Raw genomic sequence first — 16,231 nt, forward strand, 5'->3', positions numbered from 1 at the left:
TTTTGCCTACGACAATTGGTATTCCTAGGCGGTCACCCATCCAAGTACTAACCAATCCCGACGTTGCTTAACTTCCGAGATCGGACGAGATCGGGTGCATTCAACCTGGTATGGTCGTAGACAGTATTGGTCAACATTTTTTGGTCTAAAATCTTTAAAAATGTTAACATTTAAATATATTTTAAAAATAATATTTTGCCTATGACAATTGGTATTCCTAGGCGGTCCCCCATCCAAGTACCAACCAATCCCGATGTTGCTTAACTTCCGAGATCGGACGAGATCGTGTGCATTCAACCTGGTTTGGTCGTAGACAGTATTGGTCAACATTTTTTGGTCTAGAATCTTTAAAAATGTTAACATTTAAATATATTTTAAAAATCATATTTTGCCTATGACAATTGGTATTGCTGGGCGGTCACCCATCCAAGTACTAACCAATCCCGACGTTGCTTAACTTCCGAGATCGGACGAGATCGGGTGCATTCAACCTGGTATGGTCGTAGACAGTATTGGTCAACATTTTTTGGTCTAAAATCTTCAAAAATGTTAACATTTAAATATATTTTATAAATCATATTTTGCCTATGACAATTGGAATTCCTATGCGGTCACCCATCCAAGTACTAACCAATCCCGCCGTTGCTTCACTTCCGAGATCGGACGAGATCGGGTGCATTCAACCTGGTATGGTGGTAAGCAGTATTTATCAACATTTTACGTCTAATCTATTTAAAAAAGTAAAAACTTAAATAAATCATATTTTGCCTACGACGATTGGTATTCCTAGGCGGTCACCCATCCAAGTACTAACCAATCCCGACGTTGCTTAACTTCCGAGATCGGACGAGATCGGGTGCATTCAACCTGGTATGGTCGTAGACAGTATTGGGCAACATTTATGGTCTAATCTATTTAAATATGTAAAAACTTAAATAAATCATATTGTGCCTACGACAATTGGTATTCCTAGGCGGTCACCCATCCAAGTACTAACCAATCCCGACGTTGCTTAACTTCCCAGATCGGACGAGATCGGGTGGATTCAACCTGGTATGGTCGTAAGCAGTATTTCTCAACATTTTGCGTCTAATCTATTTAAAAAAGCAAAAACTTGCCTATGACAATTGGTATTGCTAGGCGGTCACCCATCCAAGTACTAACCAATCCCGACGTTGCTTAACTTCCGAGATCGGACGAGATCGGGTGCATTCAACCTGGTATGGTCGTAGACAGTATTGGTCAACATTTTTTGGTCTAAAATCTTCAAAAATGTTAACATTTAAATATATTTTATAAATCATATTTTGCCTATGACAATTGGAATTCCTATGCGGTCACCCATCCAAGTACTAACCAATCCCGCCGTTGCTTCACTTCCGAGATCGGACGAGATCGGGTGCATTCAACCTGGTATGGTCGTAAGCAGTATTTATCAACATTTTACGTCTAATCTATTTAAAAATGTAAAAACTTAAATAAATCATATTTTGCCTACGACGATTGGTATTCCTAGGCGGTCACCCATCCAAGTACTAACCAATCCCGACGTTGCTTAACTTCCGAGATCGGACGAGATCGGGTGCATTCAACCTGGTATGGTCGTAGATAGTATTGGGCAACATTTATGGTCTAATCTATTTAAATATGTAAAAACTTAAATAAATCATATTGTGCCTACGACAATTGGTATTCCTAGGCGGTCACCCATCCAAGTACTAACCAATCCCGACGTTGCTTAACTTCCCAGATCGGACGAGATCGGGTGCATTCAACCTGGTATGGTCGTAAGCAGTATTTCTCAACATTTTGCGTCTAATCTATTTAAAAAAGTAAAAACTTAAATAAATCATATTTTGCCTACGACAATTGGTTTTCCTAGGCGGTCACCCATCCAAGTACTAACCAATCCCGACGTTGCTTAACTTCCGAGATCGGACGAGATCGGGTGCATTTAACCTGGTATGGTCGTAGACAGTATTGGTCAACATTTATGGTCTAATCTATTTAAATATGTAAAAACTTAAATAAATCATATTGTGCCCACGACAATTGGTATTCCTAGGCGGTCACCAATCCAAGTACTAACCAATCCCGACGTTGCTTAACTTCCCAGATCGGACGAGATCGGGTGCATTCAACCTGGTATGGTCGTAAGCAGTATTTCTCAACATTTTGCGTCTAATCTATTTAAAAAAGTAAAAACTTAAATAAATCATATTTTGCCTACGACAATTGGTATTCCTAGGCGGTCACCCATCCAAGTACTAACCAATCCCGACGTTGCTTAACTTCCGAGATCGGACGAGATCGGGTGCATTCAACCTGGTATGGTCGTAGACAGTATTGGTCAACATTTATGGTCTAATCAATTTAAAAATGCAAAAACTTAAATAAATCATATTGTGCCTACGACAATTGGTATTCCTAGGTATGGTCGTAGCCATGATTGGTCAACATTTTTTGGTCTAATCTATTTAAAAATGTAAAAACTTAAATAAATATTATTTTGCCTACGACAATTGGTATTCCTAGGCGGTCACCCATCCAAGTACTAACCAATCCCGACGTTGCTTAACTTCCGAGATCGGACGAGATCGGGTGCATTCAACCTGGTATGGTCGTAGACAGTGTTGGTAAACATTTTTTGGTCTAAAATCTTTAAAATGCTAACATTTAAATATATTTTAAAAATAATATTTTGCCTATGACAATTGGTATTCCTAGGCGGTCACCCATCCAAGTAGCAACCAATCCCGATGTTGCTTAACTTCCGAGATCGGACGAGATCGTGTGCATTCAACCTGGTTTGGTCGTATGCAGTATTGGTCAACATTTTTAGGTCTAATCTATTTAAAAATGTAAAAACTTAAACAAATCATATTGTGCCTACGACAATTGGTATTCCTAGGCGGTCACCCATCCAAGTACTAACCAATCCCGACGTTGCTTAACTTCCGAGATCGGACGAGATGGGGTGCATTCAACCTGGTATGGTCGTATGCAGTATTGGTCAACATTTTTAGGTCTAATCTATTTAAAAATGTAAAAACTTAAATAAATCATATTTTGCCTACGACAATTGGTATTCCTAGGCGGTCACCCATCCAAGTACTAACCAATCCCGACGTTGCTTAACTTACGAGATCGGACGAGATCGGGTGCATTCAACCTGGTATGTTCGTAGCCAGTATTGGTCAACATTTTTTGGTCTAATCTATTTAAAAATGTAAAAACTTAAATAAATCATATTTTGCCTACGACAATTGGTATTCCAGGCGGTCACCCATCCAAGTACTAACCAATCCCGACGTTGCTTAACTTCCGAGATCGGACGAGATCGGGTGCATTCAACCTGGTATGGTCGTATACAGTATTGGTCAACATTTTTTGGTCTAAAATCTTTAAAAATGTTAACATTTAAATATATTTTAAAAATCATATTTTGCCTATTAAAATTGGTATTTCTAGGCGGTCACCCATCCAAGTACTAACCAATCCCGACGTTACTTAACTTCCGAGATCGGACGAGATCGGGTGCATTCAACCTGGTATGGTCGTAAGCAGTATTTCTCAACATTTTACGTCTAATCTATATAAAAAAGTAAAAACTTAAATAAATCATGTTTTGCCTACGACAATTGGTATTCCTAGGCGGTCACCCATCCAAGTACTAACCAATCCCGACGTTGCTTAACTTCCGAGATCGGACGAGATCGGGTGCATTCAACCTGGTATGGTCGTGCACAGTATTGGTCAACATTTATGGTCTAATCTATTTAAAAATGTAAAAACTTAAACAAATCATATTGTGCCTACGACAATTGGTATTCCTAGGCGGTCACCCATCCAAGTACTAACCAAACCCGACGTTGCTTAACTTCCGAGATCGGACGAGATGGGGTGCATTCAACCTGGTATGGTCGTATGCAGTATTGGTCAACATTTTTAGGTTTAATCTATTTAAAAATGTAAAAACTTAAATAAATCATATTTTGCCTACGACAATTGGTATTCCTAGGCGGTCACCCATCCAAGTACTAACCAATCCCGACGTTGCTTAACTTCCGAGATCGGACGAGATCGGGTGCATTCAACCTGGTATGGTCGTAGACGGTATTGGTCAACATTTTTTGGTCTAAAATCTTTAAAAATGTTAACATTTAAATATATTTTAAAAATCATATTTTGCCTATGACAATTGGTATTGCTAGGCGGTCACCCATCCAAGTACTAACCAATCCCGATGTTGCTTAACTTCCGAGATCGGACGAGATCGTGTGCATTCAACCTGGTTTGGTCGTAGACAGTATTGGTCAACATTTTTTGGTCTAAAATCTTCAAAAATGTTAACATTTAAATATATTTTATAAATCATATTTTGCCTATGACAATTGGAATTCCTATGCGGTCACCCATCCAAGTACTAACCAATCCCGACGTTGCTTAACTTCCGAGATCGGACGAGATCGGGTGCATTCAACCTGGTATGGTCGTAAGCAGTATTTCTCAACATTTTACGTCTAATCTATTCAAAAAAGTAAAAACTTAAATAAATCATATTTTGCCTACGACAATTGGTATTCCTAGGCGGTCACCCATCCAAGTACTAACCAATCCCGACGTTGCTTAACTTCCGAGATCGGACGAGATCGGGTGCATTCAACCTGGTATGGTCGTAGACAGTATTGGTCAACATTTATGGTCTAATCTATTTAAAAATGTAAAAACTTAAACAAATCATATTGTGCCTACGACAATTGGTATTCCTAGGTGGTCACCCATCCAAGTACTAACCAATCCCGACGTTGCTTAACTTCCGAGATCGGACGAGATCGGGTGCATTCAACCTGGTATGGTCGTATGCAGTATTGGTCAACATTTTTAGGTCTAATCTATTTAAAAATGTAAAAACTTAAATAAATCATATTTTGCCTACGACAATTGGTATTCCTAGGCGGTCACCCATCCAAGTACTAACCAATCCCGACGTTGCTTAACTTCCGAGATCGGACGAGATCGGGTGCATTCAACCTGGTATGTTCGTAGCCAGTATTGGTCAACATTTTTTGGTCTAATCTATTTAAAAATGTAAAAACTTAAATAAATCATATTTTGCCTACGACAATTGGTATTCCAGGCGGTCACCCATCCAAGTACTAACCAATCCCGACGTTGCTTAACTTCCGAGATCGGACGAGATCGGGTGCATTCAACCTGGTATGGTCGTATACAGTATTGGTCAACATTTTTTGGTCTAAAATCTTTAAAAATGTTAACATTTAAATATATTTTAAAAATCATATTTTGCCTATTAAAATTGGTATTGCTAGGCGGTCACCCATCCAAGTACTAACCAATCCCGACGTTACTTAACTTCCGAGATCGGACGAGATCGGGTGCATTCAACCTGGTATGGTCGTAAGCAGTATTTCTCAACATTTTACGTCTAATCTATTTAAAAAAGTAAAAACTTAAATAAATCATATTTTGCCTACGACAATTGGTATTCCTAGGCGGTCACCCATCCAAGTACTAACCAATCCCGACGTTGCTTAACTTCCGAGATCGGACGAGATCGGGTGCATTCAACCTGGTATGGTCGTGGACAGTATTGGTCAACATTTATGGTCTAATCTATTTAAAAATGTAAAAACTTAAACAAATCATACTGTGCCTACGACAATTGGTATTCCTAGGCGGTCACCCATCCAAGTACTAACCAATCCCGACGTTGCTTAACTTCCGAGATCGGACGAGATGGGGTGCATTCAACCTGGTATGGTCGTATGCAGTATTGGTCAACATTTTTAGGTTTAATGTATTTAAAAATGTAAAAACTTAAATAAATCATATTTTGCCTACGACAATTGGTATTCCTAGGCGGTCACCCATCCAAGTACTAACCAATCCCGACGTTGCTTAACTTCCGAGATCGGACGAGATCGGGTGCATTCAACCTGGTATGGTCGTAGACAGTAATGGTCAACATTTTTTGGTCTAAAATCTTTAAAAATGTTAACATTTAAATATATTTTAAAAATCATATTTTGCCTATGACAATTGGTATTGCTAGGCGGTCACCCATCCAAGTACTAACCAATCCCGACGTTACTTAACTTCCGAGATCGGACGAGATCGGGTGCATTCAACCTGGTATGGTCGTAAGCAGTATTTCTCAACATTTTACGTCTAATCTATTTAAAAAAGTAAAAACTTAAATAAATCATATTTTGCCTACGACAATTGGTATTCCTAGGCGGTCACCCATCCAAGTACTAACCAATCCCGACGTTGCTTAACTTCCGAGATCGGACGAGATCGGGTGCATTCAACCTGGTATGGTCGTAGACAGTATTGGTCAACATTTATGATCTAATCTATTTAAAAATGTAAAAACTTAAACAAATCATATTGTGCCTACGACAATTGGTATTCCAAGGCGGTCACCCATCCAAGTACTAACCAATCCCGACGTTGCTTAACTTCCGAGATCGGACGAGATGGGGTGCATTCAACCTGGTATGGTCGTAGCCAGTATTGGTCAACATTTTTAGGTCTAATCTATTTAAAAATGTAAAAACTTAAATAAATCATATTTTGCCTACGACAATTGGTATTCCTAGGTGGTCACCCATCCAAGTACTAACCAATCCCGACGTTGCTTAACTTCCGAGATCGGACGATATCGGGTGCATTCAACCTGGTATGTTCGTAGCCAGTAATAGTCAACATTTTTTGGTCTAATCTATTTAAAAATGTAAAAACTTAAATAAATCATATTTTGCCTACGACAATTGCTATTCCTAGGCGGTCACCCATCCAAGTACTAACCAATCCCGACGTTGCTTAACTTCCGAGATCGGACGAGATCGGGTGCATTCAACCTGGTATGGTCGTAGACAGTATTGGTCAACATTTATGGTCTAATCTATTTAAAAAAGTAAAAACTTAAATAAATGATATTATGCCTACGACAATTGGTATTCCTAGGCGGTCACCCATCCAAGTACTAACCAATCCCGACGTTGCTTAACTTCCGAGATCGGACGAGATCGGGTGCATTCAACCTGGTATGGTCGTAGACAGTATTGGTCAACATTTTTTGGTCTAAAATCTTTGAAAATGTTAACATTTAAATATATTTTAAAAGTCATATTTTGCCTATGACAATTGGTATTGCTAGGCGGTCACCCATCCAAGTACTAACCAATCCCGACGTTGCTTAACTTCCGAGATCGGACGTGATCGGGTGCATTGAACCTGGTATGGTCGTAGACAGTGTTGGTAAACATTTTTTGGTCTAAAATCTTTAAAATGCTAACATTTAAATATATTTTAAAAATAATATTTTGCCTATGACAATTGGTATTCCTAGGCGGTCACCCATCCAAGTAGCAACCAATCCCGATGTTGCTTAACTTCCGAGATCGGACGAGATCGTGTGCATTCAACCTGGTTTGGTCGTAGACAGTATTGGTCAACATTTTTTGGTCTAAAATCTTCAAAAATGTTAACATTTAAATATATTTTATAAATCATATTTTGCCTATGACAAATGGAATTCCTATGCGGTCACCCATCCAAGTACTAACCAATCCCGACGTTGCTTAACTTCCGAGATCGGACGAGATCGGGTGCATTCAACCTGGTATGGTCGTAAGCAGTATTTCTCAACATTTTACGTCTAATCTATTTAAAAAAGTAAAAACTTAAATAAATCATATTTTGCCTACGGCAATTGGTAGTCCTAGGCGGTCACCCATCCAAGTACTAACCAATCCCGACGTTGCTTAACTTCCGAGATCGGACGAGATCGGGTGCATTCAACCTGGTATGGTCGTAGACAGTATTGGTCAACATTTATGGTCTAATCTATTTAAAAATGTAAAAACTTAAACAAATCATATTGTGCCAACGACAATTGGTATTCCTAGGCGGTCACCCATCCAAGTACTAACCAATCCCGACGTTGCTTAACTTCCGAGATCAGACGAGATGGGGTGCATTCAACCTGGTATGGTCGTATGCAGCATTGGTCAACATTTTTAGGTCTAATCTTTTTAAAAATGTAAAAACTTAAATAAATCATATTTTGCCTACGACAATTGGTATTCCTAGGCGGTCACCCATCCAAGTACTCACCAATCCCGACGTTGCTTAACTTCCGAGATCGGACGAGATCGGGTGCATTCAACCTGGTATGTTTGTAGCCAGTATTGGTCAACATTTTTTGGTCTAATCTATTTAAAAATGTAAAAACTTAAATAAATCATATTTTGCCTACGACAATTGGTATTCCAGGCGGTCACCCATCCAAGTACTAACCAATCCCGACGTTGCTTAACTTCCGAGATCGGACGAGATCGGGTGCATTCAACCTGGTATGGTCGTATGCAGTATTGGTCAACATTTTTAGGTCTAATCTATTTAAAAATGTAAAAACTTAAATAAATCATATTTTGCCTACGACAATTGGTATTCCTAGGCGGTCACCCATCCAAGTACTAACCAATCCCGACGTTGCTTAACTTCCGAGATCGGACGAGATCGGGTGCATTCAACCTGGTATGGTCGTAGACAGTATTGGTCAAAATTTTTTGGTCTAAAATCTTTAAAAATGTTAACATTTAAATATATTTTAAAAATCATATTTTGCCTATGACAATTGGTATTGCTGGGCGGTCACCCATCCAAGTACTAACCAATCCCGACGTTGCTTAACTTCCGAGATCGGACGAGATCGGGTGCATTCAACCTGGTATGTTCGTAGCCAGTATTGGTCAACATTTTTTGGTCTAATCTATTTAAAAATGTAAAAACTTAAACAAATCATATTGTGCCTACGACAATTGGTATTCCTAGGCGGTCACCCATCCAAGTACTAACCAATCCCGACGTTGCTTAACTTCCGAGATCGGACGAGATGGGGTGCATTCAACCTGGTATGGTCGTAGCCAGTATTGGTCAACATTTTTAGGTCTAATCTATTTAAAAATGTAAAAACTTAAATAAATCATATTTTGCCTACGACAATTGGTATTCCTAGGTGGTCACCCATCCAAGTACTAACCAATCCCGACGTTGCTTAACTTCCGAGATCGGACGATATCGGGTGCATTCAACCTGGTATGTTCGTAGCCAGTATTAGTCAACATTTTTTGGTCTAATCTATTTAAAAATGTAAAAACTTAAATAAATCATATTTTGCCTACGACAATTGGTATTCCTAGGCGGTCACCCATCCAAGTACTAACCAATCCCGACGTTGCTTAACTTCCGAGATCGGACGAGATCGGGTGCATTCAACCTGGTATGGTCGTAGACAGTATTGGTCAACATTTATGGTCTAATCTATTTAAAAATGTAAAAACTTAAATAAATGATATTATGCCTACGACAATTGGTATTCCTATGCGGTCACCCATCCAAGTACTAACCAATCCCGACGTTGCTTAACTTCCGAGATCGGACGAGATCGGGTGCATTCAACCTGGTATGGTCGTAGCCAGTATTGGTCAACATCCTTTGGTCTAATCTATTTAAAAATGTAAAAACTTAAATAAATCATATTTTGCCTACGACAATTGGTATTCCTAGGCGGTCACCCATCCAAGTACTAACCAATCCCGACGTTGCTTAACTTCCGAGGTCGGACGAGATCGTGTGCATTCAACCTGGTATGGTCGTGGACAGTATTGGTCAACATTTATGGTCTAATCTATTTAAAAATGTAAAACTTAAATAAATCATATTGTGCCTAAGACAATTGGTATTCCTAGGCGGTCACCCATCCGAGTACTAACCAATCCCAACGTTGCTTAACTTCCGAGATCGGACGTGATCGGGTGCATTCAACCTGGTATGGTCGTAGACAGTATTGGTCAAAATTTTTTGGTCTAAAATCTTTGAAAATGTTAACGTTTAAATATATTTTAAAAATCATATTTTGCCTATGACAATTGGTATTGCAATGCGGTCACCCATCCAAGTACTAACCAATCCCGACGTTGCTTAACTTCCGAGATCGGACGAGATCGGGTGCATTCAACCTGGTATGGTCGTAGACAGTATTCGTCAACATTTATGGTCTAATTTATTTAAAAATGTAAAAACTTAAATAAATGATATTATGCCTACGACAATTGGTATTCCTAGGCGGTCACCCATCCAAGTACTAACCAATCCCGACGTTGCTTAACTTCCGAGATCGGACGAGATCGGGTGCATTCAACCTGGTATGGTCGTAGACAGTATTGGTCAACATTTTTTGGTCTAAAATCTTTAAAAATGTTAACATTTAAATATATTTTAAAAATCATATTTTGCCTATGACAATTGGTATTGCTAGGCGGTCACCCATCCAAGTACTAACCAATCCCGACGTTGCTTAACTTCCGAGATCGGACGAGATCGGGTGCATTCAACCTGGTATGGTCGTAGCCAGTATTGGTCAACATCCTTTGGTCTAATCTATTTAAAAATGTAAAAACTTAAATAAATCATATTTTGCCTACGACAATTGGTATTCCTAGGCGGTCACCCATCCAAGTACTAACCAATCCCGACGTTGCTTAACTTCCGAGGTCGGACGAGATCGTGTGCATTCAACCTGGTATGGTCGTGGACAGTATTGGTCAACATTTATGGTCTAATCTATTTAAAAATGTAAAACTTAAATAAATCATATTGTGCCTAAGACAATTGGTATTCCTAGGCGGTCACCCATCCAAGTACTAACCAATCCCAACGTTGCTTAACTTCCGAGATCGGACGTGATCGGGTGCATTCAACCTGGTATGGTCGTAGACAGTATTGGTCAAAATTTTTTGGTCTAAAATCTTTGAAAATGTTAACGTTTAAATATATTTTAAAAATCATATTTTGCCTATGACAATTGGTATTGCAATGCGGTCACCCATCCAAGTACTAACCAATCCCGACGTTGCTTAACTTCCGAGATCGGACGAGATCGGGTGCATTCAACCTGGTATGGTCGTAGACAGTATTCGTCAACATTTATGGTCTAATTTATTTAAAAATGTAAAAACTTAAATAAATGATATTATGCCTACGACAATTGGTATTCCTAGGCGGTCACCCATCCAAGTACTAACCAATCCCGACGTTGCTTAACTTCCGAGATCGGACGAGATCGGGTGCATTCAACCTGGTATGGTCGTAGACAGTATTGGTCAACATTTTTTGGTCTAAAATCTTTAAAAATGTTAACATTTAAATATATTTTAAAAATCATATTTTGCCTATGACAATTGGTATTGCTAGGCGGTCACCCATCCAAGTACTAACCAATCCCGACGTTGCTTAACTTCCGAGATCGGACGAGATCGGGTGCATTCAACCTGGTATGGTCGTAGACAGTAGTGGTCAACATTTTTTGGTCTAAAATCTTCAAAAATGTTAACATTTAAATATATTTTATAAATCATATTTTGCCTATGACAATTGGAATTCCTATGCGGTCACCCATCCAAGTACTAACCAATCCCGACGTTGCTTAACTTCCGAGATCGGACGAGATCGGGTGCATTCAACCTGGCATGGTCGTAGCCAGTATTGGTCAACATTTTTTGGTCTAATCTATTTAAAAATGTAAAAACTTAAATAAATCATATTTTGCCTACGACAATTGGTATTCCTAGGCGGTCACCCATCCAAGTACTAACCAATCCCGACGTTGCTTAACTTCCGAGATCGGACGAGATCGTGTGCATTCAACCTGGTTTGGTCGTAGACAGTATTGGTCAACATTTTTTGGTCTAAAATCTTCAAAAATGTTAACATTTAAATATATTTTATAAATCATATTTTGCCTATGACAATTGGAATTCCTATGCGGTCACCCATCCAAGTACTAACCAATCCCGACGTTGCTTAACTTCCGAGATCGGACGAGATCGGGTGCATTCAACCTGGTATGGTCGTAAGCAGTATTTCTCAACATTTTACGTCTAATCTATTCAAAAAAGTAAAAACTTAAATAAATCATATTTTGCCTACGACAATTGGTATTCCTAGGCGGTCACCCATCCAAGTACTAACCAATCCCGACGTTGCTTAACTTCCGAGATCGGACGAGATCGGGTGCATTCAACCTGGTATGGTCGTAGACAGTATTGGTCAACATTTATGGTCTAATGTATTTAAAAATGTAAAAACTTAAACAAATCATATTGTGCCTACGACAATTGGTATTCCTAGGTGGTCACCCATCCAAGTACTAACCAATCCCGACGTTGCTTAACTTCCGAGATCGGACGAGATCGGGTGCATTCAACCTGGTATGGTCGTATGCAGTATTGGTCAACATTTTTAGGTCTAATCTATTTAAAAATGTAAAAACTTAAATAAATCATATTTTGCCTACGACAATTGGTATTCCTAGGCGGTCACCCATCCAAGTACTAACCAATCCCGACGTTGCTTAACTTCCGAGATCGGACGAGATCGGGTGCATTCAACCTGGTATGTTCGTAGCCAGTATTGGTCAACATTTTTTGGTCTAATCTATTTAAAAATGTAAAAACTTAAATAAATCATATTTTGCCTACGACAATTGGTATTCCAGGCGGTCACCCATCCAAGTACTAACCAATCCCGACGTTGCTTAACTTCCGAGATCGGACGAGATCGGGTGCATTCAACCTGGTATGGTCGTATACAGTATTGGTCAACATTTTTTGGTCTAAAATCTTTAAAAATGTTAACATTTAAATATATTTTAAAAATCATATTTTGCCTATTAAAATTGGTATTGCTAGGCGGTCACCCATCCAAGTACTAACCAATCCCGACGTTACTTAACTTCCGAGATCGGACGAGATCGGGTGCATTCAACCTGGTATGGTCGTAAGCAGTATTTCTCAACATTTTACGTCTAATCTATTTAAAAAAGTAAAAACTTAAATAAATCATATTTTGCCTACGACAATTGGTATTCCTAGGCGGTCACCCATCCAAGTACTAACCAATCCCGACGTTGCTTAACTTCCGAGATCGGACGAGATCGGGTGCATTCAACCTGGTATGGTCGTGGACAGTATTGGTCAACATTTATGGTCTAATCTATTTAAAAATGTAAAAACTTAAACAAATCATACTGTGCCTACGACAATTGGTATTCCTAGGCGGTCACCCATCCAAGTACTAACCAATCCCGACGTTGCTTAACTTCCGAGATCGGACGAGATGGGGTGCATTCAACCTGGTATGGTCGTATGCAGTATTGGTCAACATTTTTAGGTTTAATGTATTTAAAAATGTAAAAACTTAAATAAATCATATTTTGCCTACGACAATTGGTATTCCTAGGCGGTCACCCATCCAAGTACTAACCAATCCCGACGTTGCTTAACTTCCGAGATCGGACGAGATCGGGTGCATTCAACCTGGTATGGTCGTAGACAGTATTGGTCAACATTTTTTGGTCTAAAATCTTTAAAAATGTTAACATTTAAATATATTTTAAAAATCATATTTTGCCTATGACAATTGGTATTGCTAGGCGGTCACCCATCCAAGTACTAACCAATCCCGACGTTACTTAACTTCCGAGATCGGACGAGATCGGGTGCATTCAACCTGGTATGGTCGTAAGCAGTATTTCTCAACATTTTACGTCTAATCTATTTAAAAAAGTAAAAACTTAAATAAATCATATTTTGCCTACGACAATTGGTATTCCTAGGCGGTCACCCATCCAAGTACTAACCAATCCCGACGTTGCTTAACTTCCGAGATCGGACGAGATCGGGTGCATTCAACCTGGTATGGTCGTAGACAGTATTGGTCAACATTTATGATCTAATCTATTTAAAAATGTAAAAACTTAAACAAATCATATTGTGCCTACGACAATTGGTATTCCAAGGCGGTCACCCATCCAAGTACTAACCAATCCCGACGTTGCTTAACTTCCGAGATCGGACGAGATGGGGTGCATTCAACCTGGTATGGTCGTAGCCAGTATTGGTCAACATTTTTAGGTCTAATCTATTTAAAAATGTAAAAACTTAAATAAATCATATTTTGCCTACGACAATTGGTATTCCTAGGTGGTCACCCATCCAAGTACTAACCAATCCCGACGTTGCTTAACTTCCGAGATCGGACGATATCGGGTGCATTCAACCTGGTATGTTCGTAGCCAGTAATAGTCAACATTTTTTGGTCTAATCTATTTAAAAATGTAAAAACTTAAATAAATCATATTTTGCCTACGACAATTGCTATTCCTAGGCGGTCACCCATCCAAGTACTAACCAATCCCGACGTTGCTTAACTTCCGAGATCGGACGAGATCGGGTGCATTCAACCTGGTATGGTCGTAGACAGTATTGGTCAACATTTATGGTCTAATCTATTTAAAAAAGTAAAAACTTAAATAAATGATATTATGCCTACGACAATTGGTATTCCTAGGCGGTCACCCATCCAAGTACTAACCAATCCCGACGTTGCTTAACTTCCGAGATCGGACGAGATCGGGTGCATTCAACCTGGTATGGTCGTAGACAGTATTGGTCAACATTTTTTGGTCTAAAATCTTTGAAAATGTTAACATTTAAATATATTTTAAAAGTCATATTTTGCCTATGGCAATTGGTATTGCTAGGCGGTCACCCATCCAAGTACTAACCAATCCCGACGTTGCTTAACTTCCGAGATCGGACGTGATCGGGTGCATTGAACCTGGTATGGTCGTAGACAGTGTTGGTAAACATTTTTTGGTCTAAAATCTTTAAAATGCTAACATTTAAATATATTTTAAAAATAATATTTTGCCTATGACAATTGGTATTCCTAGGCGGTCACCCATCCAAGTAGCAACCAATCCCGATGTTGCTTAACTTCCGAGATCGGACGAGATCGTGTGCATTCAACCTGGTTTGGTCGTAGACAGTATTGGTCAACATTTTTTGGTCTAAAATCTTCAAAAATGTTAACATTTAAATATATTTTATAAATCATATTTTGCCTATGACAAATGGAATTCCTATGCGGTCACCCATCCAAGTACTAACCAATCCCGACGTTGCTTAACTTCCGAGATCGGACGAGATCGGGTGCATTCAACCTGGTATGGTCGTAAGCAGTATTTCTCAACATTTTACGTCTAATCTATTTAAAAAAGTAAAAACTTAAATAAATCATATTTTGCCTACGGCAATTGGTATTCCTAGGCGGTCACCCATCCAAGTACTAACCAATCCCGACGTTGCTTAACTTCCGAGATCGGACGAGATCGGGTGCATTCAACCTGGTATGGTCGTAGACAGTATTGGTCAACATTTATGGTCTAATCTATTTAAAAATGTAAAAACTTAAACAAATCATATTGTGCCAACGACAATTGGTATTCCTAGGCGGTCACCCATCCAAGTACTAACCAATCCCGACGTTGCTTAACTTCCGAGATCAGACGAGATGGGGTGCATTCAACCTGGTATGGTCGTATGCAGCATTGGTCAACATTTTTAGGTCTAATCTTTTTAAAAATGTAAAAACTTAAATAAATCATATTTTGCCTACGACAATTGGTATTCCTAGGCGGTCACCCATCCAAGTACTCACCAATCCCGACGTTGCTTAACTTCCGAGATCGGACGAGATCGGGTGCATTCAACCTGGTATGTTTGTAGCCAGTATTGGTCAACATTTTTTGGTCTAATCTATTTAAAAATGTAAAAACTTAAATAAATCATATTTTGCCTACGACAATTGGTATTCCAGGCGGTCACCCATCCAAGTACTAACCAATCCCGACGTTGCTTAACTTCCGAGATCGGACGAGATCGGGTGCATTCAACCTGGTATGGTCGTATGCAGTATTGGTCAACATTTTTAGGTCTAATCTATTTAAAAATGTAAAAACTTAAATAAATCATATTTTGCCTACGACAATTGGTATTCCTAGGCGGTCACCCATCCAAGTACTAACCAATCCCGACGTTGCTTAACTTCCGAGATCGGACGAGATCGGGTGCATTCAACCTGGTATGGTCGTAGACAGTATTGGTCAAAATTTTTTGGTCTAAAATCTTTAAAAATGTTAACATTTAAATATATTTTAAAAATCATATTTTGCCTATGACAATTGGTATTGCTGGGCGGTCACCCATCCAAGTACTAACCAATCCCGACGTTGCTTAACTTCCGAGATCGGACGAGATCGGGTGCATTCAACCTGGTATGTTCGTAGCCAGTATTG

General features: G+C 39.1%; 39 non-coding genes and 48 pseudogenes across 39 annotated transcripts; all 87 read right to left on the minus strand.

Moving 5' to 3' along the window:
* Positions 1-3: 3 nt before the first annotated feature.
* LOC146155784 (5S ribosomal RNA) lies at positions 4-122 on the minus strand. The gene has a single exon (XR_014495268.1). It is a non-coding gene; the product is annotated as a 5S ribosomal RNA (ribosomal RNA).
* Positions 123-196: 74 nt separating this feature from the next.
* LOC146155785 (5S ribosomal RNA) lies at positions 197-315 on the minus strand (annotated as a pseudogene).
* A 74-nt stretch (positions 316-389) lies between these two features.
* Positions 390-508, minus strand: LOC146155786 (5S ribosomal RNA; annotated as a pseudogene).
* Positions 509-582: 74 nt separating this feature from the next.
* LOC146155787 (5S ribosomal RNA) lies at positions 583-701 on the minus strand (annotated as a pseudogene).
* A 64-nt stretch (positions 702-765) lies between these two features.
* On the minus strand, positions 766-884 carry LOC146155788 (5S ribosomal RNA). The gene has a single exon (XR_014495941.1). It is a non-coding gene; the product is annotated as a 5S ribosomal RNA (ribosomal RNA).
* A 64-nt stretch (positions 885-948) lies between these two features.
* Positions 949-1,067, minus strand: LOC146155789 (5S ribosomal RNA; annotated as a pseudogene).
* A 48-nt stretch (positions 1,068-1,115) lies between these two features.
* On the minus strand, positions 1,116-1,234 carry LOC146155790 (5S ribosomal RNA; annotated as a pseudogene).
* A 74-nt stretch (positions 1,235-1,308) lies between these two features.
* Positions 1,309-1,427, minus strand: LOC146155791 (5S ribosomal RNA; annotated as a pseudogene).
* A 64-nt stretch (positions 1,428-1,491) lies between these two features.
* LOC146155792 (5S ribosomal RNA) lies at positions 1,492-1,610 on the minus strand. The gene has a single exon (XR_014497448.1). It is a non-coding gene; the product is annotated as a 5S ribosomal RNA (ribosomal RNA).
* Positions 1,611-1,674: 64 nt separating this feature from the next.
* On the minus strand, positions 1,675-1,793 carry LOC146155793 (5S ribosomal RNA; annotated as a pseudogene).
* A 64-nt stretch (positions 1,794-1,857) lies between these two features.
* On the minus strand, positions 1,858-1,976 carry LOC146155794 (5S ribosomal RNA). Its single transcript, XR_014496941.1, has one exon. It is a non-coding gene; the product is annotated as a 5S ribosomal RNA (ribosomal RNA).
* Positions 1,977-2,040: 64 nt separating this feature from the next.
* LOC146155795 (5S ribosomal RNA) lies at positions 2,041-2,159 on the minus strand (annotated as a pseudogene).
* Positions 2,160-2,223: 64 nt separating this feature from the next.
* On the minus strand, positions 2,224-2,342 carry LOC146155796 (5S ribosomal RNA). Its single transcript, XR_014495269.1, has one exon. It is a non-coding gene; the product is annotated as a 5S ribosomal RNA (ribosomal RNA).
* Positions 2,343-2,510: 168 nt separating this feature from the next.
* LOC146155797 (5S ribosomal RNA) lies at positions 2,511-2,629 on the minus strand. Its single transcript, XR_014495270.1, has one exon. It is a non-coding gene; the product is annotated as a 5S ribosomal RNA (ribosomal RNA).
* A 73-nt stretch (positions 2,630-2,702) lies between these two features.
* On the minus strand, positions 2,703-2,821 carry LOC146155798 (5S ribosomal RNA; annotated as a pseudogene).
* A 65-nt stretch (positions 2,822-2,886) lies between these two features.
* On the minus strand, positions 2,887-3,005 carry LOC146155799 (5S ribosomal RNA; annotated as a pseudogene).
* A 65-nt stretch (positions 3,006-3,070) lies between these two features.
* LOC146155800 (5S ribosomal RNA) lies at positions 3,071-3,189 on the minus strand (annotated as a pseudogene).
* Positions 3,190-3,254: 65 nt separating this feature from the next.
* Positions 3,255-3,372, minus strand: LOC146155801 (5S ribosomal RNA). Its single transcript, XR_014498502.1, has one exon. It is a non-coding gene; the product is annotated as a 5S ribosomal RNA (ribosomal RNA).
* A 74-nt stretch (positions 3,373-3,446) lies between these two features.
* On the minus strand, positions 3,447-3,565 carry LOC146155802 (5S ribosomal RNA; annotated as a pseudogene).
* A 64-nt stretch (positions 3,566-3,629) lies between these two features.
* Positions 3,630-3,748, minus strand: LOC146155803 (5S ribosomal RNA; annotated as a pseudogene).
* Positions 3,749-3,812: 64 nt separating this feature from the next.
* On the minus strand, positions 3,813-3,931 carry LOC146155804 (5S ribosomal RNA; annotated as a pseudogene).
* A 65-nt stretch (positions 3,932-3,996) lies between these two features.
* Positions 3,997-4,115, minus strand: LOC146155805 (5S ribosomal RNA). Its single transcript, XR_014495272.1, has one exon. It is a non-coding gene; the product is annotated as a 5S ribosomal RNA (ribosomal RNA).
* Positions 4,116-4,189: 74 nt separating this feature from the next.
* Positions 4,190-4,308, minus strand: LOC146155806 (5S ribosomal RNA; annotated as a pseudogene).
* Positions 4,309-4,382: 74 nt separating this feature from the next.
* On the minus strand, positions 4,383-4,501 carry LOC146155807 (5S ribosomal RNA). The gene has a single exon (XR_014497907.1). It is a non-coding gene; the product is annotated as a 5S ribosomal RNA (ribosomal RNA).
* Positions 4,502-4,565: 64 nt separating this feature from the next.
* LOC146155808 (5S ribosomal RNA) lies at positions 4,566-4,684 on the minus strand. Its single transcript, XR_014495273.1, has one exon. It is a non-coding gene; the product is annotated as a 5S ribosomal RNA (ribosomal RNA).
* A 64-nt stretch (positions 4,685-4,748) lies between these two features.
* LOC146155809 (5S ribosomal RNA) lies at positions 4,749-4,867 on the minus strand. The gene has a single exon (XR_014495795.1). It is a non-coding gene; the product is annotated as a 5S ribosomal RNA (ribosomal RNA).
* A 65-nt stretch (positions 4,868-4,932) lies between these two features.
* Positions 4,933-5,051, minus strand: LOC146155810 (5S ribosomal RNA). Its single transcript, XR_014498305.1, has one exon. It is a non-coding gene; the product is annotated as a 5S ribosomal RNA (ribosomal RNA).
* Positions 5,052-5,116: 65 nt separating this feature from the next.
* LOC146155811 (5S ribosomal RNA) lies at positions 5,117-5,234 on the minus strand. The gene has a single exon (XR_014498503.1). It is a non-coding gene; the product is annotated as a 5S ribosomal RNA (ribosomal RNA).
* Positions 5,235-5,308: 74 nt separating this feature from the next.
* LOC146155812 (5S ribosomal RNA) lies at positions 5,309-5,427 on the minus strand (annotated as a pseudogene).
* A 64-nt stretch (positions 5,428-5,491) lies between these two features.
* On the minus strand, positions 5,492-5,610 carry LOC146155813 (5S ribosomal RNA). The gene has a single exon (XR_014496810.1). It is a non-coding gene; the product is annotated as a 5S ribosomal RNA (ribosomal RNA).
* A 64-nt stretch (positions 5,611-5,674) lies between these two features.
* LOC146155814 (5S ribosomal RNA) lies at positions 5,675-5,793 on the minus strand (annotated as a pseudogene).
* A 65-nt stretch (positions 5,794-5,858) lies between these two features.
* On the minus strand, positions 5,859-5,977 carry LOC146155815 (5S ribosomal RNA). The gene has a single exon (XR_014495274.1). It is a non-coding gene; the product is annotated as a 5S ribosomal RNA (ribosomal RNA).
* A 74-nt stretch (positions 5,978-6,051) lies between these two features.
* On the minus strand, positions 6,052-6,170 carry LOC146155816 (5S ribosomal RNA; annotated as a pseudogene).
* Positions 6,171-6,234: 64 nt separating this feature from the next.
* LOC146155817 (5S ribosomal RNA) lies at positions 6,235-6,353 on the minus strand. The gene has a single exon (XR_014495275.1). It is a non-coding gene; the product is annotated as a 5S ribosomal RNA (ribosomal RNA).
* A 64-nt stretch (positions 6,354-6,417) lies between these two features.
* LOC146155818 (5S ribosomal RNA) lies at positions 6,418-6,536 on the minus strand (annotated as a pseudogene).
* Positions 6,537-6,601: 65 nt separating this feature from the next.
* LOC146155819 (5S ribosomal RNA) lies at positions 6,602-6,720 on the minus strand (annotated as a pseudogene).
* Positions 6,721-6,785: 65 nt separating this feature from the next.
* Positions 6,786-6,904, minus strand: LOC146155820 (5S ribosomal RNA). The gene has a single exon (XR_014496686.1). It is a non-coding gene; the product is annotated as a 5S ribosomal RNA (ribosomal RNA).
* A 64-nt stretch (positions 6,905-6,968) lies between these two features.
* Positions 6,969-7,087, minus strand: LOC146155821 (5S ribosomal RNA). The gene has a single exon (XR_014495276.1). It is a non-coding gene; the product is annotated as a 5S ribosomal RNA (ribosomal RNA).
* A 74-nt stretch (positions 7,088-7,161) lies between these two features.
* On the minus strand, positions 7,162-7,280 carry LOC146155822 (5S ribosomal RNA; annotated as a pseudogene).
* A 73-nt stretch (positions 7,281-7,353) lies between these two features.
* Positions 7,354-7,472, minus strand: LOC146155823 (5S ribosomal RNA; annotated as a pseudogene).
* A 74-nt stretch (positions 7,473-7,546) lies between these two features.
* On the minus strand, positions 7,547-7,665 carry LOC146155824 (5S ribosomal RNA; annotated as a pseudogene).
* A 64-nt stretch (positions 7,666-7,729) lies between these two features.
* LOC146155825 (5S ribosomal RNA) lies at positions 7,730-7,848 on the minus strand (annotated as a pseudogene).
* A 64-nt stretch (positions 7,849-7,912) lies between these two features.
* Positions 7,913-8,031, minus strand: LOC146155826 (5S ribosomal RNA; annotated as a pseudogene).
* Positions 8,032-8,096: 65 nt separating this feature from the next.
* LOC146155827 (5S ribosomal RNA) lies at positions 8,097-8,215 on the minus strand (annotated as a pseudogene).
* Positions 8,216-8,280: 65 nt separating this feature from the next.
* On the minus strand, positions 8,281-8,398 carry LOC146155828 (5S ribosomal RNA). The gene has a single exon (XR_014497679.1). It is a non-coding gene; the product is annotated as a 5S ribosomal RNA (ribosomal RNA).
* Positions 8,399-8,463: 65 nt separating this feature from the next.
* Positions 8,464-8,582, minus strand: LOC146155829 (5S ribosomal RNA). The gene has a single exon (XR_014495277.1). It is a non-coding gene; the product is annotated as a 5S ribosomal RNA (ribosomal RNA).
* A 74-nt stretch (positions 8,583-8,656) lies between these two features.
* LOC146155830 (5S ribosomal RNA) lies at positions 8,657-8,775 on the minus strand (annotated as a pseudogene).
* A 65-nt stretch (positions 8,776-8,840) lies between these two features.
* On the minus strand, positions 8,841-8,959 carry LOC146155831 (5S ribosomal RNA; annotated as a pseudogene).
* A 65-nt stretch (positions 8,960-9,024) lies between these two features.
* On the minus strand, positions 9,025-9,143 carry LOC146155832 (5S ribosomal RNA; annotated as a pseudogene).
* Positions 9,144-9,208: 65 nt separating this feature from the next.
* Positions 9,209-9,327, minus strand: LOC146155833 (5S ribosomal RNA). Its single transcript, XR_014495278.1, has one exon. It is a non-coding gene; the product is annotated as a 5S ribosomal RNA (ribosomal RNA).
* Positions 9,328-9,391: 64 nt separating this feature from the next.
* On the minus strand, positions 9,392-9,510 carry LOC146155834 (5S ribosomal RNA). The gene has a single exon (XR_014496388.1). It is a non-coding gene; the product is annotated as a 5S ribosomal RNA (ribosomal RNA).
* Positions 9,511-9,575: 65 nt separating this feature from the next.
* Positions 9,576-9,694, minus strand: LOC146155835 (5S ribosomal RNA; annotated as a pseudogene).
* Positions 9,695-9,757: 63 nt separating this feature from the next.
* On the minus strand, positions 9,758-9,876 carry LOC146155836 (5S ribosomal RNA). The gene has a single exon (XR_014498465.1). It is a non-coding gene; the product is annotated as a 5S ribosomal RNA (ribosomal RNA).
* A 74-nt stretch (positions 9,877-9,950) lies between these two features.
* Positions 9,951-10,069, minus strand: LOC146155837 (5S ribosomal RNA; annotated as a pseudogene).
* Positions 10,070-10,133: 64 nt separating this feature from the next.
* On the minus strand, positions 10,134-10,252 carry LOC146155838 (5S ribosomal RNA). The gene has a single exon (XR_014495279.1). It is a non-coding gene; the product is annotated as a 5S ribosomal RNA (ribosomal RNA).
* A 74-nt stretch (positions 10,253-10,326) lies between these two features.
* LOC146155839 (5S ribosomal RNA) lies at positions 10,327-10,445 on the minus strand (annotated as a pseudogene).
* A 65-nt stretch (positions 10,446-10,510) lies between these two features.
* On the minus strand, positions 10,511-10,629 carry LOC146155840 (5S ribosomal RNA; annotated as a pseudogene).
* A 63-nt stretch (positions 10,630-10,692) lies between these two features.
* On the minus strand, positions 10,693-10,811 carry LOC146155841 (5S ribosomal RNA). The gene has a single exon (XR_014498042.1). It is a non-coding gene; the product is annotated as a 5S ribosomal RNA (ribosomal RNA).
* A 74-nt stretch (positions 10,812-10,885) lies between these two features.
* On the minus strand, positions 10,886-11,004 carry LOC146155842 (5S ribosomal RNA; annotated as a pseudogene).
* A 64-nt stretch (positions 11,005-11,068) lies between these two features.
* LOC146155843 (5S ribosomal RNA) lies at positions 11,069-11,187 on the minus strand. Its single transcript, XR_014495280.1, has one exon. It is a non-coding gene; the product is annotated as a 5S ribosomal RNA (ribosomal RNA).
* Positions 11,188-11,261: 74 nt separating this feature from the next.
* LOC146155844 (5S ribosomal RNA) lies at positions 11,262-11,380 on the minus strand (annotated as a pseudogene).
* A 74-nt stretch (positions 11,381-11,454) lies between these two features.
* Positions 11,455-11,573, minus strand: LOC146155845 (5S ribosomal RNA; annotated as a pseudogene).
* Positions 11,574-11,638: 65 nt separating this feature from the next.
* LOC146155846 (5S ribosomal RNA) lies at positions 11,639-11,757 on the minus strand (annotated as a pseudogene).
* Positions 11,758-11,831: 74 nt separating this feature from the next.
* Positions 11,832-11,950, minus strand: LOC146155847 (5S ribosomal RNA). The gene has a single exon (XR_014497908.1). It is a non-coding gene; the product is annotated as a 5S ribosomal RNA (ribosomal RNA).
* A 64-nt stretch (positions 11,951-12,014) lies between these two features.
* LOC146155848 (5S ribosomal RNA) lies at positions 12,015-12,133 on the minus strand. Its single transcript, XR_014495281.1, has one exon. It is a non-coding gene; the product is annotated as a 5S ribosomal RNA (ribosomal RNA).
* A 64-nt stretch (positions 12,134-12,197) lies between these two features.
* Positions 12,198-12,316, minus strand: LOC146155849 (5S ribosomal RNA). Its single transcript, XR_014495796.1, has one exon. It is a non-coding gene; the product is annotated as a 5S ribosomal RNA (ribosomal RNA).
* Positions 12,317-12,381: 65 nt separating this feature from the next.
* On the minus strand, positions 12,382-12,500 carry LOC146155850 (5S ribosomal RNA). Its single transcript, XR_014498306.1, has one exon. It is a non-coding gene; the product is annotated as a 5S ribosomal RNA (ribosomal RNA).
* A 65-nt stretch (positions 12,501-12,565) lies between these two features.
* On the minus strand, positions 12,566-12,683 carry LOC146155851 (5S ribosomal RNA). Its single transcript, XR_014498504.1, has one exon. It is a non-coding gene; the product is annotated as a 5S ribosomal RNA (ribosomal RNA).
* A 74-nt stretch (positions 12,684-12,757) lies between these two features.
* On the minus strand, positions 12,758-12,876 carry LOC146155852 (5S ribosomal RNA; annotated as a pseudogene).
* A 64-nt stretch (positions 12,877-12,940) lies between these two features.
* On the minus strand, positions 12,941-13,059 carry LOC146155853 (5S ribosomal RNA). The gene has a single exon (XR_014496811.1). It is a non-coding gene; the product is annotated as a 5S ribosomal RNA (ribosomal RNA).
* Positions 13,060-13,123: 64 nt separating this feature from the next.
* On the minus strand, positions 13,124-13,242 carry LOC146155854 (5S ribosomal RNA; annotated as a pseudogene).
* A 65-nt stretch (positions 13,243-13,307) lies between these two features.
* LOC146155855 (5S ribosomal RNA) lies at positions 13,308-13,426 on the minus strand. The gene has a single exon (XR_014495283.1). It is a non-coding gene; the product is annotated as a 5S ribosomal RNA (ribosomal RNA).
* A 74-nt stretch (positions 13,427-13,500) lies between these two features.
* LOC146155856 (5S ribosomal RNA) lies at positions 13,501-13,619 on the minus strand (annotated as a pseudogene).
* Positions 13,620-13,683: 64 nt separating this feature from the next.
* Positions 13,684-13,802, minus strand: LOC146155857 (5S ribosomal RNA). Its single transcript, XR_014495284.1, has one exon. It is a non-coding gene; the product is annotated as a 5S ribosomal RNA (ribosomal RNA).
* Positions 13,803-13,866: 64 nt separating this feature from the next.
* Positions 13,867-13,985, minus strand: LOC146155858 (5S ribosomal RNA; annotated as a pseudogene).
* A 65-nt stretch (positions 13,986-14,050) lies between these two features.
* Positions 14,051-14,169, minus strand: LOC146155859 (5S ribosomal RNA; annotated as a pseudogene).
* Positions 14,170-14,234: 65 nt separating this feature from the next.
* LOC146155860 (5S ribosomal RNA) lies at positions 14,235-14,353 on the minus strand. Its single transcript, XR_014496687.1, has one exon. It is a non-coding gene; the product is annotated as a 5S ribosomal RNA (ribosomal RNA).
* Positions 14,354-14,417: 64 nt separating this feature from the next.
* LOC146155861 (5S ribosomal RNA) lies at positions 14,418-14,536 on the minus strand. Its single transcript, XR_014495285.1, has one exon. It is a non-coding gene; the product is annotated as a 5S ribosomal RNA (ribosomal RNA).
* A 74-nt stretch (positions 14,537-14,610) lies between these two features.
* Positions 14,611-14,729, minus strand: LOC146155862 (5S ribosomal RNA; annotated as a pseudogene).
* A 73-nt stretch (positions 14,730-14,802) lies between these two features.
* LOC146155863 (5S ribosomal RNA) lies at positions 14,803-14,921 on the minus strand (annotated as a pseudogene).
* A 74-nt stretch (positions 14,922-14,995) lies between these two features.
* Positions 14,996-15,114, minus strand: LOC146155864 (5S ribosomal RNA; annotated as a pseudogene).
* Positions 15,115-15,178: 64 nt separating this feature from the next.
* On the minus strand, positions 15,179-15,297 carry LOC146155865 (5S ribosomal RNA). The gene has a single exon (XR_014496623.1). It is a non-coding gene; the product is annotated as a 5S ribosomal RNA (ribosomal RNA).
* A 64-nt stretch (positions 15,298-15,361) lies between these two features.
* Positions 15,362-15,480, minus strand: LOC146155866 (5S ribosomal RNA; annotated as a pseudogene).
* A 65-nt stretch (positions 15,481-15,545) lies between these two features.
* On the minus strand, positions 15,546-15,664 carry LOC146155867 (5S ribosomal RNA; annotated as a pseudogene).
* Positions 15,665-15,729: 65 nt separating this feature from the next.
* LOC146155868 (5S ribosomal RNA) lies at positions 15,730-15,847 on the minus strand. Its single transcript, XR_014497680.1, has one exon. It is a non-coding gene; the product is annotated as a 5S ribosomal RNA (ribosomal RNA).
* A 65-nt stretch (positions 15,848-15,912) lies between these two features.
* Positions 15,913-16,031, minus strand: LOC146155869 (5S ribosomal RNA). Its single transcript, XR_014495286.1, has one exon. It is a non-coding gene; the product is annotated as a 5S ribosomal RNA (ribosomal RNA).
* A 74-nt stretch (positions 16,032-16,105) lies between these two features.
* On the minus strand, positions 16,106-16,224 carry LOC146155870 (5S ribosomal RNA; annotated as a pseudogene).
* Between the last annotated feature and the right edge of the window lie 7 nt (positions 16,225-16,231).

Source organism: Ascidiella aspersa, chromosome 4, assembly GCF_963924565.1.
Source record: "Ascidiella aspersa chromosome 4, kaAscAspe10.2, whole genome shotgun sequence".
NCBI classification, from domain to species: Eukaryota; Metazoa; Chordata; class Ascidiacea; order Phlebobranchia; family Ascidiidae; genus Ascidiella; species Ascidiella aspersa.